Source organism: Salvelinus namaycush, chromosome 34 (genome assembly GCF_016432855.1).
Source record: "Salvelinus namaycush isolate Seneca chromosome 34, SaNama_1.0, whole genome shotgun sequence".
NCBI classification, from domain to species: Eukaryota; Metazoa; Chordata; class Actinopteri; order Salmoniformes; family Salmonidae; genus Salvelinus; species Salvelinus namaycush.
The window spans coordinates 994,768-1,008,797 of record NC_052340.1 but is presented as its reverse complement, the minus strand read 5'-3'; positions in this window follow the sequence as shown (position 1 = coordinate 1,008,797).

Sequence of the window (14,030 nt, the reverse complement as noted above, 5' to 3'; positions counted from 1 at the left end):
GAGGTGAGCAGGATGATTATGAGATGGAGTTACGTCAGGATGCCACCGGGCCGAAAGCAATGTTGGAAGAAGAGGAGTATTGGGACAGGGACACAGGAAAGTGGATTTCTGAGGAGGAATGGAGGGGGAAAAGAGGAAGAAGATGTATGAAGAGAATGCGGAAAGCAGAGGTTGGATTTGAATTTGAGGAAGATGGCGATAAAAATGGAGCTAGGGTGTCTAAGAAGATTGATATCAAGTGCAAACAGAGTGAGTCGTGCGCCAGACCAAGTTCTGGAGGTGAAATGGAAGTGAATTAGGGCGGGTTAAGTGAGGTGGACGGTGTGGCGAAGACCTCGGAACCCGAGCCTGGCACCAATGGACATGATAAAGAAAAATCTGGTCTTGTATGAGTGACATTTTTGGAGAAAGTGGATTCTTGCCTTTTGGTGGTTCCTTTTGTGGTTTCAGGGTGGGTGCAGTTGAATCAGTAAAGGTAAGCTGTATTGGACTTGTGGTATTTGTTTTGTCTTTCTTCTAGACTAGAGAGAGTGGACGCTCCACGTCACGCAACTTGGGGAGTGGAGGTGGAGCAATTGAAGTTGAAGATTCCTTGTGTTTGTGATGCCTGCCGTTTGGTGCGACGCAGACCTGGTGGTGAGCGTGGTGAAACGGAGGAGTCAGTCTTTTTGAGTCAGTCTCTACCCGGCAAAGTCATGTTAGGATATACTGTATCAGTTATCCTGTCAGAGCTTTTATGCCAATTCCACTGCGCTGTTTCAGGTGCAGCGTTTATGGTCATGTCGCAGCAGTTTGTAGGAGGGAGATTCCAAGATGTGGGAATTGTGTAGGGGAGGCATGGGATAGAAGATTGTGTCACTACCTGTGAGTAGTAGATCTGTGCCAGCACAGGGGGATAGGCCAACGAGTGATCCACAGTACCAGTCAAAAGTTTGGACACACCTACTCATTACAGATTATTTCTTCATTTTTACTATTTTCTACATTATAGAATAGTAGCGACGACATCAAAACTATGAAGTAACACATAGATTCTTCAAAGTAGCCACCCTTTGCCTTGATGACAGCTTAGCACACTCTTGGCATTCTCTCAACCAGCTTCATGAGGTAGTCACCTGGAATGCATTTCAATTAACAGGTGTGCCTTGTTAAAAGTTAATTTGCAGAATTTCTTTCCTTCTTAATGCATTTGAGCCAATCAGTTGTGTTGTGACAAGGTAAGGGTGGTATACAGGAGATAGCCTTATTTGGTGAAAGACCAAGTCCATATGATGGCAAGATCAGCTCAAATAAGCATAGAGACATGACAGTCAATCATTACTTTATTAAGACATGAAGGTCTTTGAAAGTTTCTTCATGTGCAGTCGCAAAAACCATCAAGCGCTATGATGAAGCTGGGGACCACCACAGGAAAGGAAGACCCAGAGTTACCTCTGCTGCAGAGAATAAGTTAATTAGAGTTAACTGCTACTCAAATAAATGCTTCATAGTGTTCAAGTAACAGACACATCTCAACATCATCTGTAAAGAGGAGACTGCGTGAATCAGGCCTTCATGGTTGAATTTCTGCAATGAATAATAAGAAGAGACTTGCTTGGGCCAAGAAACACAAACAATGGACATTAGATCGGTGGAAATCTGTCCTGTCGTCTGAGTCCAAATTTGTGATTTTTGGCTCCAACCGCTGTGTCTTTGTGAGACGCGGAGTAGGTGAACGGATGATCTCCAAATGTGTTGTTCCCACTGTGAAGCATGGACAAGGAGGTGTGATGGTGTGGGGGTGCTTTGCTGGTGACACTGTCTGTGATTTATTTAGAATTCAAGGCACGCTTAACCAGCATGGCTACCACAGGATTCTGCAGTGAAACGCCATCCCATCTGGTTTGTGCTTAGTGGGACTATAATTTGTTTTTCAACAGGACAATGACCCAATACACCTCCAGGCTTTGTAAAGGCTGTTTGGCCAAGAAGGAGAGTGATGGAGTGCTGCATCAGATGATCTGGCCTCCACAATCACCCAACCTCAACCCTATTGGGAAAGAGTGAAAGAAAAGCAGCTAACAAGTGCTCAGCATGTGGGAACTCGTTCAAGACTGTTGGAAAAGCAGTCCAGGTGAACCTGGTTGAGAGAATGCCAAGAGGTTGCAAAGCCATCATCAAGGCAAAGGGTGGCTACTTTGAAGATTCTAAAATATATTTTGATTTGTTTAACACTTTTTTGGTTACTACATGATTCCATGTGTTATTTCATAGTTTTGATGTATTCACTAGTATTCTACAATGTAGAAAATAGTAAAAATGAAGAAAAACCGTTGAATGAGTAGGTGTGTCGACACTACTGTATGCATCAATAAGGTTGGCTTCATAGCAATGGTTATCAACTGCACTACAGAAATGGAATGTATCACAGCAAATAGGTTCTGCAGAGAAGTATTTGGGTATAAGAGATTTAACTTCAGAAGAGTTACAGGGTGTGTTGAGTGGCGGTGTCGCATGTTTCTGAGAAAGTGATACAGGCATCGGCACACTGGTTTGAAGTACAATGCATTTCGATGCATGCCTCAGAGTTCCGGTATCAAACCCAACATCACTACTGACCAACATTACACCTCCATCGACCTGAAGCCAAAGGAGGCGCTATGTCAACAGTGTTCTCTAATCGCCAGATAAGGGACGTTTGACTCCTTAGCGTTGAATGAGTGTCGTTGAATCATTATTTCAGTATGCTCCCTCCTTCCCTGTGCTTTCTTCTCACCTCTGTGTGGCCAGCTTTTGAAACCCTCACAAACGTTTACAGATGCAGAATCGAGAGCATCCTGTTGGGCTATATCACCGCCTGGTACGGCAACTGCACTGCCCTCAACCGCAAGGCTCTCCAGAGGCTAGTGCGGTCTGCACAACGCATCACCGGGGGCAAACTACCTGTCCTCCAGGACACCTACAGCACCGGATGTCACAGGAAGGCCAAAAAGATCATCAAGGACCTCAACCACCCGACTGCGTGTCTACCCCACTATCATCCAGAAGGCGAGGTCAGTACAGGTGCATCAAAGCTGGGACCGAGAGACTGAAAAACAGCTTCTATCTCAAGGCCATCAGAATGTTAAACAGCCTGTACTGAAGGCTGGCTGCTGCCAACATACAGACTCAAATCACTGGCCACTTTAATAAATGGATTTAATAAAAGGTGTCACTTTAAATAATGCCACTTTAATAATGTTTACATATCCTACATTACTCATCTCATATGTTTATATACTGTACGGCCATTGAACATCCATATATTTATATGTACATATTCTTATTCCATCCCCTTACATTATGTGTGTAAGGTAGTCATTGTGAATTTGTTAGATTACTTGTTAGATATTACTGCACTGTCGGAACTAGAAGCACAAGCATTTCGCTACTTCCGCATTAACTTCTGCTTACCATGTGTATGTGACCAATGCGATTTGATTTGGATTTGATTTGAGTGTGAATGGTGTAAACCTTGAGACTGATCATGTTTGCATTTAGATTTTCCACTCTGCGTATTTACCTAGATTTAATCATGTGGTGAATGTTATCAATCTATACATGAGCCCCTGTCCTTGCCCTTGATGGCACTAATGGTTTAATTAACTCACACGTTTTGTCAATTTTATTTATGCACTTCATTGCACCCTGCATATTTTGGGTGTCTAATAAATCATTTCTATTTGCATTAGCATCTGAGCCTTCATATTTTCAAATGTGTGGTTATCTAGCCATTCTATAACCCTGAGATTTAGACATTTAAAAACATTAAACTTTCAACCTTGTCTATGTGGTGGCCTGGGATGTAGAAGCCTGTTCGTGACATACTCATGGCACATTGTACCCCCTTCATGGTCCCTCTGTCTCTCTATGATAACCTACATTCACTGTTTCCACATCACTTCATTCCCGCAAAATGGCTCTTCCCATGCTGCCACTTTCGCCCTCTTCCTCTCCACACATATTCTCTTTCTCTCTGAATTCATTAGCACAGTCCAGGACAGAGCACCCAGCCCAGCAGGCCATGCAGGCCAGCATGGGCCTTTCTAGGATATCTCCGGATAATCCAGGCTAATATGAACCAACACAAACTGATTTGAGCCAATACTGGGCACCAATAGGAAATGACAGAGCAACATCTGCCAACCACTGGCAAGTGGGTTTAAGACTCGGAGCTAAGTAAAACATTGCTAACCAGGCTGATAGTGGTACTAACACATCAAAGAATGTTTATTCCTTATTTTATCAGGTAAGTTGACTGAGAATACATTCTCATTTACAACAATGATCTGGGGAAAGTTACAAAACATATTAAAATACATAGTTAACATACAAAATATATAAGCAAACAAACACAAAAAAAAATTACCTTTTTTTTTTTTTAACAAGAACAAGCATAGAATCATTAAAAAATGCATTCTTCCTTAAGGTCCTCACACAGTCCTCTGAACTGCCTCAGAGGCACCAATTCATCCAATTGAGACAAATGTGAAACCAGTCACATGGCAAACTGAAAATCATATCAACATGACATGTATTGCGGACCATTTTCCACAGTAGGTTATAAATGCCATTTTTCAGAATTATTCTTGTATGCTCTCATTTGTCTGGATGAAATGTGGAGATGCAAGCTATAGGCTTCCATAGGGACGAACCTGCTGAGTTGATGTATGCGCTTTAGAATATTTTAATTATATGCCCGGGCTTTACTCAGTTTTATTTGGCAATTAGTATCATATGAAATATTAGCCACTATCAGGAGCCACCGTAAGTAATACCCACAAACATTTATTCATTCAATTTGTAGCCAAGATTTTGTATCATTTCATTCTGTTTAACTGTCTTTCCTTTGTCACGTAGGTGTAGTTGTTCCTGAGGGTCACTAGCATTAGTGGATCATATTAGGTTATCATTCTGCAATAATTTGGGACACGTAGCTTATTTTAATCATTATGGAACTGAGACCACAAGTAGCAGTTTAAACCAAGAGCCTATTGTTCAATCCATATTGTACACTTTTTTCCACCTTCCGAAATGTAATGAATTGAACTTGAATATGGCAACTTTCAGGATGCATTCATCAAGATATTCATTGCATAAAGGCTCTCCAAACCATTTTTTTTAATGATTCATACATACTTTCCTAACCCCAAAATAATCTACATATTCGGAATATTTTTCAATCTACCAGTTAGTGCTGAAACAGAGGAACATCTCGACGCTGAACATCTCTCTTTCCCAGGGCGAAGTCGATCTGCCCCACTTCTCGGAGGAGCTGGTTCATTCAACTCCACTTCACCACAGAGACTTTGCAGAGGTGGTTAGGTGAAAGGGCCTGAAGAAGCCGCGACCTGGGCGGTACTTTCCTGCCTTCGACGATCCGCTCCGCCTGGCAAATAGCTTTGCCCGACTGGAAGTGGACTGTCCGCCCCCAGGAGCCGGCTCTGGTCCTTGAAACCCCGATGCCAGGCAAGTAATCGCCAACATCAAAAAGCAGGTCGACAACAACAGTCCCTCTACCCATGTCAACCCATCTATTCTGCCTTCAGCTGGCAGCCAGACAGTGTCCCCTGTCCCCAACAGAGGACTACCTCATCACCGGACTTCCGCAACTTTGGACCACCAAGTCAACTTAGGCCCTCGTCGCACCCCCCCACCCCCCACGACAACCCTTTTCTTGAAAAGTAGATATTGTAATTCTGGCTTCTCACACAGAGGACATTTTGATCATTACTGAGAGTTGGTTAAAAAAGTCTGTGACAGACTCTTGTGTGTCTCTGAATGGATATGTTTATAGATCTGGCAGAGGTGGGGGTGTCGGCATATTCATAAAGAACTACTTGAATGTTGCTGTGTGTATTACCACCTCTGTCCCCAAGCAATTGTAATGTCTTGTCCTAAATGTCGGCCTTGGTAATAATTCCCAACTATTTGTAGACTTATCCAAGGCCTTCGATACTGTCGACCATCTCAAAGGTTGTCTGAAATGGGCCTCGACCAGGTGACTTGCAAGTGGTTTGGGAATTATCAATCAGTCCGGACACAATGTGTGCTTTCTGATGTCAAGTTACCTTGATATTACTAAAGGTGTCCCACAGGGCTTGATTCTGGGACATGTTCGCTTTACTATTGTGCATTCGGAAAGTCTTCAGACCCCACATTTTTTTACGTTACAGCCTTATTCTAAAATGGATTAAATAAAAAATTCTCAATCTACACACAATGCCCCATAATGACGAAGCAAAAACAGGTTTTTATACATTTTTGCAAATGTTTAAAAAAAAAACATAAATACCTTTTTTACATAAGTATTCAGACCCTTTGCTTGAGACTCGAAATTGAACTCAGGTGCATCCGGTTTCCATTGTGAAAAATATTCCAAAGGAAGGAAGAATGTGAAATGTCAGAATAATAGTAGAGCGAATGATTTATTTCAGCTTGTATTCCTTTCATCACATTCCCAGTGGGTCAGAAGTTTACATACACTCAATTAGAATTTGGTAGCATTGCGTTTAAATTGTTTAACTTGGGTCAAACATTTCAGGTAGCCTTCTACGAGCTTCCCACAATAAGTTGGGTGAACTTTGGCCCATTCCTCCTGACAGAGCTGGTGTAACTGAGTCAGGTTTGTAGGCCTTGCTCGCACACGCTTTTTCAGTTCTGCCCACAAATGTTCAAAAGGATTGAGGTCAGGGCTTTGTGATGGCCACTCCAAAACCTTGACATTGTTGTCCTTAAGCCATTTTGCCACAACTTTGGAAGTATGCTTGGGGTCATTGTCCATTTGGAAGACCCATTTGTGACCAAGCTTTAACTTCCTGACTGATGTCTTGAGATGTTGCTTCAATATATTCACATAATTTTCCTTTCTCAACATGCCATCTATTTTGTGAAGTGCACCAGTCCCTCCTGCAGCAAAGCACCCCCACAACATGATGCTGCCACCCCCGTGCTTCACGATTGGGATGGTGTTCTTCGGCTTGCAAGCCTCCCCCTTTATCCTCCAAACATAACGATGGTCATTATGGCCAAACAGTTCTATTTTTGTTTCATCAGACCAGAGGACATTTCTCCAAAAAGTACGATCTTTGTCCCCATGTGCAGTTGCAAACCGTAGTCTGGCTTTTTTATGGCGGTTTTGTGGCAGTGGCTTCTTCCATGGTGAGCATCCTTTCAAGTTATGTCGATATAGGACTCGTTTGACTGTGGATATAGATACTTTTGTAGCTGTTTCCTCCAGCATCTTCACAAGGTCCTTTGCTGTTGTCCTGGGATTGATTTGCACTTTTGGCACCAAAGTACGTTCATGTCTAGGAGACAGAACGCGTCTCCTTCCTGAGCGGTATGACAGCTGCGTGGTCCCATGGTGTTTATACTTGTGTACTATTGTTTGTACAGATGAACGTGGTACCTCCAGGCATTTGCTCCCAAGGAGGAACCAGACTCGTGGTGGTCCAAAAAAAGATTCTAAGGTCTTCGCTGATTTTTTTCGATTTTCCCACGATATCAAGGAAAGAGGCACTGAGCTTGAAGGTAGGCCTTGAAATACGTCCACAGGCACACCTCCAATTGACTCAAATGATGTCAATTAGCCTATCAGTAGCTTTTAAAGACATTACATCATTTTCTGGAATTTTCCAAGCTGTTTAATGGCACAGTCAACTTAGTGTATGTAAACTTCTGACCCACTGGAATTGTGATACAGTGAAATATAAGTGAAATAATCTGTCTGTAAACAATTGTAGGGAAAATGACTTGTGTCATGCACAAAGTAGATGTCCTAACCGACTTGCCAAAACTATAGTTTGTTAGCAAGACATTTGTAGAGTGGTTGAAAAATGAGTTTTAATGACTCCAACCTAACTGTATATACTGAGATCAGGTGACACTTAGATTGCACATAGGTAAACTTTATTGAACTAATTATGTGACTTCTGAAGGTAATTGGTTGCACCAGATCTTATTTAGAGGCTTCATAGCAAAGGGGGTGAATACAAATGCACGCACCACTTTTCCGTTTTTAAATTTGATTGAATTTAAAAATAAAAATAAATACCTTTTTTTTTTTCATGTCACTTCACCAATTTTGACTATTTTCTGTATGTCCATTGCATGAAATCCAAATAAAATTCAATTTAATTTACAGGTTGTAATGCAACAAAATAGAAAAAACGCCAAGGGGGTGAATACTTTGGCAAGGCACTGTACACTAAAGAATAACTCTGAAGCTAAAAATGAATAACCGGATGCAGCAATTTGGTCAGTTGGAGATGTCCATGCACTTTTGAGTAAATATTCGATACATTGCCAAGATGGGAATACATCGGTCAGTAAAATACTGCAGGGGAAAAAATTAAGAAACTCTAACGAGAATATAAAAAGATAAAAGACCACAACAACAAAAGTGGATCCGACAGATATTTGAAGCAGCGACGATTAGCAAGGTAATACATTGTTTTAAGCCAAATTACTTTCTAGCTCGCTACCAATGTCTTCAGCATAGCAAGCTGTAACGTGTCAGAGTGAACACTGCATGAATCAGGGTCGACAACATGTCATATAAACATCCATGGAAGGCCAACGCTGTGGATTTAGCCACACGTTAGACCAGAGTATCCGACTTTACATTATGCACACAAACATACTTAGACTTTTCAGAGTACATTCCTGAACCTACGGACTCAGAGGAAGCTGCGTGCTCGAATGCCACAACCTCAGAGCCTTACACCCCCAGGGTCCATCAACTCAATCAACTATCCTGCAAACCTTGAGCCCTACACCACCAGGTGGCAAGGGCCCATTCTCGGTTAATAAAAAGCTAAATGTAAATGGATTGCCATGTTCACTTGTTTAGCCCTAACCACACAATTTAGCTGTCTTCGAAAGGTGTGGGCAATCTCCTCCACACAGGGCTTCTGTCATGGCAGGGTTATGGTTCTAAACATTCAAGGAGACAGTGTGGATCTAGGAATCTATATATAAAACTGTCACACTGATTCAATTAATCATATTCTGACCCAAGACCTTTATTATTTGCACCTTCATCTGGTTGGTAGATATGGTTGGCCCCACACTGGCCTTTGCTGGATAATACTCAATACATGTGATTAGACAATACATGGTTGGAGAACAAAACTGCACTAGGTACTTGAGGCTGCCCTCAAGTTTGCTTTGGAGTCTGTGCCTTATCATTCCCGAACTAAACATGTCATTACTTCTGCCTGTATATTTTCCCAGGGAAGAGAACACACACTACGAGCACAACTTGAAAATACCTGCATTTCATGAGGGAGACGAGGCCTCATACCTGGAGAACCCTGAGGCCCAGTGTTAGCAGCAGGATCAGCACTTCAATCAGCTGCTTGAAGATGAGGCAGCAGCCAGGACAGCCAGGGTGGCTGAGATGCCCTCTTTTAACAACAGCTTCGTACCTGTATTTGTATGCCACTAGACTAAACAGGCTAAAGTTATGTAAAATACTTATTTTTTACCTAAATTTTCACTATACCAAAAGCATTGTGAATGTGGCTTTCAACTACTGTTCATTGAATATAGCCTACTCTTAAAATGTTTTAATAATATACAGTGCCTTCGGAAAGTATTCAGACCCCTTGACTTTTTTTCAAATGTTACGTTACAGCCTTATTCTAAAATGGAATTTTTTCCCTCCAATTATCATCAGCAATCTACACACAATACCCCATAATGACAAAGCGAAAACAGATGTTTTGAAATTTTTGCAAATGTATTAAAAATAAAAAATAAAAATACCTTATTTACATAACTATGAGCCCCGGAATTGAGCTCAGGTGCATCCTGTTTCCATTGATCATCCTTCAGATGTTTCAACAACTTGGAGTCCACCTGTGGTAAAATCAATTGATTGGACTTGGTTTGGAAAGGCACACTGCAGTCTATATAAAGTCCCACAGTTGACAATGCATGTCAGAGCAAAACACAAGCCATGAGGTCCAAGGAATTGTCGGTATAACTCCGAGACAGGATTGTGCCGAGGCACAGATCTGGAGAGGGTACCAAAACATTTCTGCAGCATTGAAGGTCCCCAAGAACACAGTGGCCTCCATCATTCTTAAATGGAAGAAGTTTGGAACCACCAAGACTCTTCCTTGAACTGGCCGCCCAGTTCAAGGAAGAGCAATCGGAGGAAAAGGGCCTTGGTCAGAGAGGTGAACAAGAACTCGATGGTCACTCTGACAGAGCTCTAGAGGTCCTCTGTGGAGATGGGAGAACCTTCTAGAAGGACAACCATCTCTGCAGCACTCCACCAATCAGGCCTTTATGGTAGAGTGGCTAAATGGAAGCCACTCCTGAGTAAAATGCACATGAAGCCCACTTGGAGTTTGCCAAAAGGCACCTAAAGTCTCTCAGACGATGAGAATCAAGATTCTCTGGTCTAATGAAACCAATATTGAACTCTTTGGTCTGAATTCCAATCATCATATCTAGAGGAAACCTAGCACCATCCCTACGGTGAAGTATGGTGGTGGCAGAATAATGCTGTGGGGATGTTTTTCAGTGCCAGGAACTGGGAGACTAGTCAGGATCGAGGCAAAGATGAACGTAGAAAAGTACTGATAGATCATTGATGAAAACCTGCTCCAGAGCTCTCAGGACCTGACTGTGGCAAAGGTTCACTTTCCAACAGGACAACAACCCTAAGCACACAGCCAAGACAACACAGGAGTGGCTTCGGGACAAGTTTCTGAATGTCCTTGAGTGGCCCAGCCAGAGCCCGGACTTAAATCTGATCGAACATCGCTGGAGAGACCTGAAAATAGCTGTGCAGCAATGGTCCCCATCTGTCACGATCGTTTGAATGATTGGACCAAGGCGCAGTGTGCGTAGAATTCCACATGTTTAATAAATATGAAACTCACCAAACAAAACAGAAGAAAAAACGAAACGTGACGTTCTGGGCTGCTCACAGGCAGCTACACAAAAACAAGATCCCACAAACTAAGGTGGAAAAAAGGCTGCCTAAGTATGATCCCCAATCAGAGAAAACGATAGACTCTGATTGGGAACCATACCAGGCCAACAAAGAAATAGAAAACATAGATTGCCCACCCTAGTCACACCCTGACCTAACCAAATAGAGAATAAAAAGGATCTCTAAGGTCAAGGCTTGACACCATTCAACCTGACAGACCCTGAGAGGATCTGCAGAGAAGAATGGGAGAAACTCCTCAAATACAGGTGTGCCAAGCTTGTAGTGTCATACCCAAGAAGACGCAAGGCTGTAATCGCTGCCAAAGGTGCTTTGGTCCCGTGTGGCTCAGTTGGTAGAGCATGGCGCTTGCAACGCCAGGGTTGTGGGTTCATTTCCCACGGGGGGACCAGGATGAATATGTATGAACTTTCCAATTTGTAAGTCGCTCTGGATAAGAGCGTCTGCTAAATGACTTAAATGTAAATGTAAATGTGCTTCAAAAAAATATTGAGTATAGGATCAGAATATTTTTGTATATGTAATATTTCTGTTTTACATTTTTTATAAATTAGCAAAAAATAAATACAACCTGTTTTTGCTTTGTCATTTGGGGTATTGTGTGTAGATTGATGAGGGGGAAAAAACAATTACATCCATTGGCTGTAACCTAACAAAATGTGGAAAAAGTCAAGGGGTCTAAATACTTTCCGAAGGCACTTTTTGCAGATTTTGGAGCAGTAAACTTCTTAAACATGCTTACTTGTGTTGATTTGAAATATAGTAAATAACTATTAGGCATACCATGATTGACGCACTTATTAAACAACAATCAAACATTGGTTGAACACAGCAGATACAATAGTGTAGTAGGGTATTCACAGGGAGTTAAAAACTATACTTATAAGAACATACAGTGGGGCAAAAAAGTATTTAGTCAGCCACCAATTGTGCATGTTCTCCCACTTAAAAAGATGAGAGAGGCCTGTAATTTTCATCATAGGTACACTTCAACTATGACAGACAAAATGAGGGAAAAAAATTCAGAAAATCACATTGTAGGATTTTTTATGAATTTATTTGCAAATTATGGTGGAAAATAAGTATTTGGTCAATAACAAAAGTTTATCTCAATACTTTGTTATATACCCTTTGTTGGCAATGACAGAGGTCAAACGTTTTCTGTAAGTCTTCACAAGGTTGTCACACACTGTTGTTGGTATTTTGGCCCATTCCTCCATGCAGATCTCCTCTAGAGCAGTGATGTTTTGGGGCTGTTGCTGGGCAACACGGACTTTCAACTCCCTCCAAAGATTTTCTATGGGGTTGAGATCTGGAGACTGGCTAGGCCACTCCAGGACCTTGAAATGCTTCTTACGAAGCCACTCCTTCATTGCCCGGGCGGTGTGTTTGGGATCATTGTCATGCTGAAAGACCCAGCCACGTTTCATCTTCAATGCCCTTGCTGATGGAAGGAGGTTTTCACTCAAAATCTCACGATACATGGCCCCATTCATTCTTTCCTTTACACGGATCAGTCGTCCTGGTCCCTTTGCAGAAAAACAGCCCCAAAGCATGATGTTTCCACCCCCATGCTTCACAGTAGGTATGGTGTTCTTTGGATGCAACTCAGCATTCTTTGTCCTCCAAACACGACGAGTTGAGTTTTTACCAAAAAGTTATATTTTGGTTTCATCTGACCATATGACATTCTCCCAATCTTCTTCTGGATCATCCAAATGCTCTCTAGCAAACTTCAGACGGGCCTGGACATGTACTGGCTTTAGCAGGGGGACACGTCTGGCACTGCAGGATTTGAGTCCCTGGCGGCGTAGTGTGTTACTGATGGTAGGCTTTGTTACTTTGGTCCCAGCTCTCTGCAGGTCATTCACTAGGTCCCCCCGTGTGGTTCTGGGATTTTTGCTCACCGTTCTTGTGATCATTTTGACCCCACGGGGTGAGATCTTGCGTGGAGCCCCAGATCGAGGGAGATTATCAGTGGTCTTGTATGTCTTCCATTTCCTAATAATTGCTCCCACAGTTGATTTCTTCAAACCAAGCTGCTTACCTATTGCAGATTCAGTCTTCCCAGCCTGGTGCAGGTCTACAATTTAGTTTCTGGTGTCCTTTGACAGCACTTTGGTCTTGGCCATAGTGGAGTTTGGAGTGTGACTGTTTGAGGTTGTGGACAGGTGTCTTTTATACTGATAACAAGTTCAAACAGGTGCCATTAATACAGGTAACGAGTGGAGGGCAGAGGAGCCTCTTAAAGAAGAAGTTACAGGTCTGTGAGAGCCAGAAATCTTGCTTGTTTGTAGGTGACCAAATACTTTTTTTCCACCATAATTTGCAAATAAATTTATTAAAAATCCTACAATGTGATTTTCTGGATTTTTTTTTCTCTCATTTTGTCTGTCATAGTTGAAGTGTACCTATGATGAAAATTACAGGCCTCTCTCATATTTTTAAGTGGGAGAACTTGCACAATTGGTGGCTGACTAAATACTTTTTTCCCCCACTGTATGTCTCATGGTAAAATTAACACAAGGGAGTATATTGGTACTTTAATAATCCCCAAGGGTACAATCATGTGATAGGGGGTTTAGTAACCAAAAAAGGTAGAGAACCACTGAGCTAATGGATCGGGGTTGGTCTGTCATTGTCACACCCTGGCCTTTGATATATTTATTTTCTTTATTAGTTTAGCTGCCCCTCAGTCCGGAGCTGCCCCTCAGTCCGGAGCTGCCCCTCAGTCCGGAGCTGCCCCTCCGTCCAGTGGCGCCCTCTGGGATGGTATTCAGTCTGGGACTCGCCGTTCCAGAGGCGCCACCAAAGCGGGTAGTGACTATGGTGGAGGGGGGTCCACGTCCCGCACCCGAGCCGCCGCCATAGGAAGGCCCACCCGGACCCTCCCCTTCTGTGTCAGATTTTGCGGTCGGAGTCCGCACCTTTGGGGGGGGGGGTACTGTCACACCCTGGCCTTTGTTATATTGATTTTCTTTATTAGTTTAGTTAGGTCAGGGTGTGACATGGGGGATGTTTGTGTGTTTTGTCTAGTTTAGGG